Here is a 5614-nt window from a genome sequence, read left to right on the forward strand (position 1 = left end):
CTCTGTAAATCTTCACCCAAATCCTAATAAAAATTAAAAAATATATATATATACTGAATGCCTACTATGTGCCAGGCATGGGGATATAGCAGAAAACCCAAACACAGCTCTACTTTAGTAAGTTAAAAATATGTTAATAGAGTTTCTTAGGCTGTGATCTTTACAGAAGCAGATCACCGGTGGAACAATTTGTGAACTATTGAATGGAAAAGTAATTTGTTAAGTAAGCTTTCACCAAAAGCACAATAAAATGTTCAAAAAACAATCTATGACAAGAAGCTGTGAGACTATACAAGGAAGACCTGACCTTGCCTGTCTGTTGGATTTTATTCTGAAATTGAAAGATTGATCCAAGGAAGTTTTAAACAGGGGAAATGAAAGGATCAGATTTATGCCTTTTTATTCAGATTTATTAGGTCCCTTTATATGTCAATGCTTCTCAAACTTTCAATGTATATACGGTTCACCTGGGGCGCTTGTTAACCTTTTCAAGACTGAATTAGTTTTTGCTTTGAATTTTTTTTGAAACTACATGCTATCAGTTATAGAAGGCATTTTGAATTAAATGAAAAAAAAATTTTTGAGGTAAGATGGATGTTTGATAAAATTAGTGGGACATATATATCCCAAAGCGTCTCTGGTGCTGAGGTTGATGGTATGAGGCCCATTTCTTCAGAGTCATGCAGTTATACAGTCCACCACCACCAGATGGCAGTATTCACTGAAAGTGGGATAGTTTCCCATTAAATCTCAGGGGCAGAAAATGTAGGTGGGCACCATGTCACATGGGTCACAAAAGGAATAAAGTACAGTGTCTGTTTGACCAGGACTCTTTCATGGGTGAGGCCCGAGAGTATATAACATGTTCCCAGGTGATGCCGATACACAGACCACACTGAGTAGCAAGATTCTTGCTGTTGTGTGCCCTTGCATGGACTCTGACTCCTAGCTACCTTATATGACAGGGTATAGCTGCTCCATAGAGTTTCTTAGGCTGTGATCTTTACAGAAGCAGATCACCGGTCTTTTTTCCCATGGAACTGCTGGGTGGATTTGAACCACCAACCTTTTGGTTAGCAGCCAAGTGCTTAACCACTGCACCACCAGTGCTCCTTAGTAAGGTTCTCAAAGGTTATTTAAGTCTAACAAACTTAAATTTGAATGACATGAATGAAATACAAGGCATAATTAGTACTACCTGGAGAGTGCTTAAAAAAAACATGTAGCACTGGAGAAACAAGATGACTGAGTGTGATTTTCACATTTGAAAGGATATGGAAGGGTTTATATGATGAACGAGATTTGGAGTACAGATCCCAAGCATGAGAGGCATACATACAATCATGAAAGAACATGGCCTTTAAACAGAACTTCCAGGAGACAGAGCTAGACTAGTAAGCAGAAGGCAGGTCTTGAAAAGCTCTCTATACCATGCTGGGTTGTTTGAATTTTTATCTTTAAGCAATGAAAAAAAACCAGTAAAGACTTTAAGCAGGGAGTGATGTGATTATTCTGGTTTTAAGTGGAATAGAACCTGAAGCAGACAGCCCAGTTTTGAGTCTGTTGCACTAGACTTACAAGAAACAAATGAGGGCATCATAGTAAGATGGTGGAATAGGCACACAAGCTGCACAGACCCTCTTCAACAAAGAAAAGAGAAACCAGTTGGTTATACAGAAGGTAATCCTGGAGCCCAAAGCTTTGAAAAGAAGGATACAGAAGTGCATTATACACCAACCAGTAGAAGAACCTCAGTGAAAACAGTGAGTAAGAGACAAACACAGCTGTGGACTGGCAGCTATCCTGACAGCACAGACAGCCTGAGTATTTCCAGTGAGAATTAACCTAAAAATTGGCCCTGCTTGCCAAGGGCTGCATGGAAAACTGGGCTGGTGGGTGATGACTATAAAGAGAAACAGCAAAGAACAAGACAAACCAAGCTGTGAGCTTTCGACTGTCCAGAGGGCACAGCCATTTTGAATGTTTACTAGCAGTGGTCATTATAGATTAAAATTTAAAGTGACAGCATTCTCATTCACATCCAGGGACCTAATATTAGGCTTCACTTCCCAAGGACAGCATGGGCATACAGGAGGCTGATGACTGGAAAGGAGACAGGTGATGAGTGCATAAGTGCTGCCAGCTAGTGAATAGAGGAGCACAGTACTCTGCTTACTCAGATAACATCCAAAGAAAATAAAAATCTTGGGCAAATCACTCCAACATACAATCACCAATTAAATATAAACACAAAAACCTCTTGGAAACAACAGACCATCACAGTCTACACAAAGAAGCAGCATTGAAACTCCCTGATAAGGAATTCAAAAGAATTACATTTAGGTACCTTCAACAGATTGAGAGAGGTCAAGGAAGACACTGACAAAATTGAGGAAAACAGAGAAAACCCTAGAACAATTTTGGAAGATAATACAAGAACAAAATGACAAAATAAATGAAAAATTAGAAATGATACAAAATCTACAGATAGAAATCCAGAAGATTAAAACTGAATTTTCAGAAATAGATAACAGTTTGAGTGGGCAAAGGTGTAGAACTGAATCTATGGAAGACAGAATTAGTGAGCCAGAAGATAAATACCTCAATATTTCTTTGGAAAAGGATCAGTTAGAAGAAGAATCAAAATGAAGAAAGCCTAAGATTCATGAGGGATATCAGCAAAAGGAATAACCTACGTGTAATTTGAATTCCAGAACAGGAAGAAACAAGACAAAACCTCAGAAAAGTGTTGAAGATATGTTGGAAGAGAATTTCCCTGATATGATAAAAGATGAGACTGTATACATTCAAGAAGCCCTGAACCCCAAACAAGATAGACACCAAAAGAAAATCACCAAGACATATCATCATCAAACTCACCAAAATCAAAGAATCCTTAAAGCAGCAAAGGAAAAATGAAAAGGGCAAGCAATAAGACTGTGGTAGTTATGTTTGTGTGTCAACTTGGCTGGGCCTGCTTGACTGGCTGGGCAGCTGGTGGTAGTTATTCCCCATGATGAGACTGGCAATCAGCTCCATGATGGGATCTACCAGAAGCAGCTGAGTAGCTGCCTTTGGGAATGTGGTCTGCTTCCTGTATTTAAGGAGAAGCCTTGGTGTAATGGTCTCTAGCCTATGGCATGCTTGGACCCTGCATGTAGCCATGTCATTGTTCAGCAGTCTGCTATACTCTGCCGACCTTGGGACTTACAGTGGACTTAAGTTAACGGCCTGCCATGTGGTTTGGTAATATCGGGACTGTGCCTTTTTACTTGTCAAACTTAGGGCTTCTCAGCCTCAGCAGCCAGCAGCTGTCTGAGTGAAGAAATGCCTCTAGCTCCAGTGGGCCAGGAGCAGGAGGCAGAGCTGGACCCCAAGTTGAGGGGCTTTCTCCCAGCCCCTAGAGCCTGGCACTTTGAACTTGGACTTAAAGCCTCCAAATTGTAAGAATAAACTCCTGTTTGTTAAGGCCATCCCATTTGTGGTATATTTCTCATCAGAGTGGCACTAGGTAACCAGAAGAAAGACTAATCTCTGATTTCTCAGCAGAAACCATGCAGGTGAGAAGGCAACAGGATGGTATATATAAAACCCTGAAAGAAAAAAATTTCCAACCAAGAATTATACACCAAGCAAAACTGTCCCTCAAATATGATGGTGAAATTAAGACATTTCCAGATAAGCACATATTAAGGGAATTCGTTAAAACCAGACCAAGCTTACAAGAGATACTAAAAGGACTCCTTTGGACAGAGAACCAACAATAGCAAACAGCTACCGACCATTAGCATACATAATGACATAACCCAGAAACCAACACAGTTATGGAAGTATCCAAAGTAAATAAGCCTGCAAGACTGTAAACAGGGAACCAGAGACCTCAATTGGCAAATGAGGAGAAGTACAAACCAAAAAGAGGGAGAAAACTGTGTAGTTACAGAACTTCTAAATGGTGAGGAAGTCAAGACAGTTGCAAGATAGAACGGACTTTTAAACATGGGAAGAAAATTATAAATCACAGTAACCTCAAAGAAAAAATGATAAACCTTCACAGCAAAATAAAAAAGAGGAGAAGCACAAAAAAATCCTAAAACAATAGCAATGAAGGAAGTGATAACATGATTCATAAACAAAATGAGCTCAGCACAGAAAATTATATAGAACAATGAAGTCAGCAACACCATGGAAAAACACGTAACAAAATGACAGCAACAAACTCATACTTGTCAATAATTACACTGAATGTCAATGGATTAACTGTACCAATGTCAATGGATTAACAGAGAGTTGCAGACTGGATAAGAAAACCTAATCCATCAATATACTATCTACAAGAGACACACCTTAGAGAGAAAGACAAAAATAGACTAAAAATGAAAGGTTGGAAGAAGATACATCAAGCAAATAGCAACCAAAAAAGAGCAGGAGTGACAATATTTATTTCTGATAAAACTGACTTTAAGACAAAACCACCATAAGACACACACACACACACACACACACAAATTCACTGCCATCAAGTTGATTCCCACTGACAGCGACCCCCTTTAGGTTTCTGAGGTGGTGAATCTTTACGGAAATAGATCGCCCAATCTTCTTTCCATGGAATGGCTGATGGTTTTGAACTGCCAACCTTCTGGTTGGCAGTCAAGTGTCTTAGGCACTACGCCACCAGAGCTCCTTATAAGAGACTAGGAAGGACACTATATAATGATTAAAGGATCAATTGAACAAGGAGATTTAATAATAATAAATGTACCCAATAAAAGAGCCCTAAAACACATAAATCAGACTTTAATAGAATTGAAAAGACAAATAGCATCTATGTAGTCATAGTAGGAGAATTTAATACACCACTTTAATCAAAGATAGAACAACTGGAAAGAAACTCAACAAAGACATAGAAGAACTAAACAATACAATTCACCAACTTGACCTTATAGACATCTACAGAACACATGACCCAACAACAGCACAATGTACATTCTTTCAAGTGCACATGAAACATTCTCTAGGATACACCACATATTAACGCCACAAAGCAAGCCTTAATAAATTCAAAAACATTGGTATACTGCAAAGCATTTTCTCAGATCACAATGCTATAAAATTAGAAATCAACAATAGGAAGGAAGATCAACAGAAAAAGAGCAAACACATGGGAAGTGAATAAAACCCTCCTTGAAAATGACTGGGTAGTGGAAGAAATAAAAAAATGTAATTAAAAAATTCCTTGAATCAAACCAGAATGAAAACACATTCATTCATGCAGTAGTCAGAACAGCCTGGTATTGGTACAATGACAGATGCATAGACCAGTGGAATAGAATTGAGAACCCAGATATAGATCCACTGAGCTATTGTTAGCTGATTTTTGACAAAGGACTGAAATCCATTAAATGGGGAGGAGATGGTCTCTAACAAATCGTGCTGGCAAAACTGGATATCCATTTGCAGAAAAATGAGACAAGATTCATACCTCATACCATACACCGAACTAACTCCAGATGGATCAAAGACTTAAATGTGAAACCTAAAACTATAAAGTTCCTCAAAGAAAAATAGGGGCAAAATTGTTGTTGTTAAGTGCCGTCGAGTCGTTTCCAACTCATAG

This window comes from Orycteropus afer, unplaced genomic scaffold (genome assembly GCF_000298275.1).
Source record: "Orycteropus afer afer isolate SDZICR_OR568_19922 unplaced genomic scaffold, OryAfe1.0 scaffold00175, whole genome shotgun sequence".
NCBI lineage: Eukaryota > Metazoa > Chordata > Mammalia > Tubulidentata > Orycteropodidae > Orycteropus > Orycteropus afer.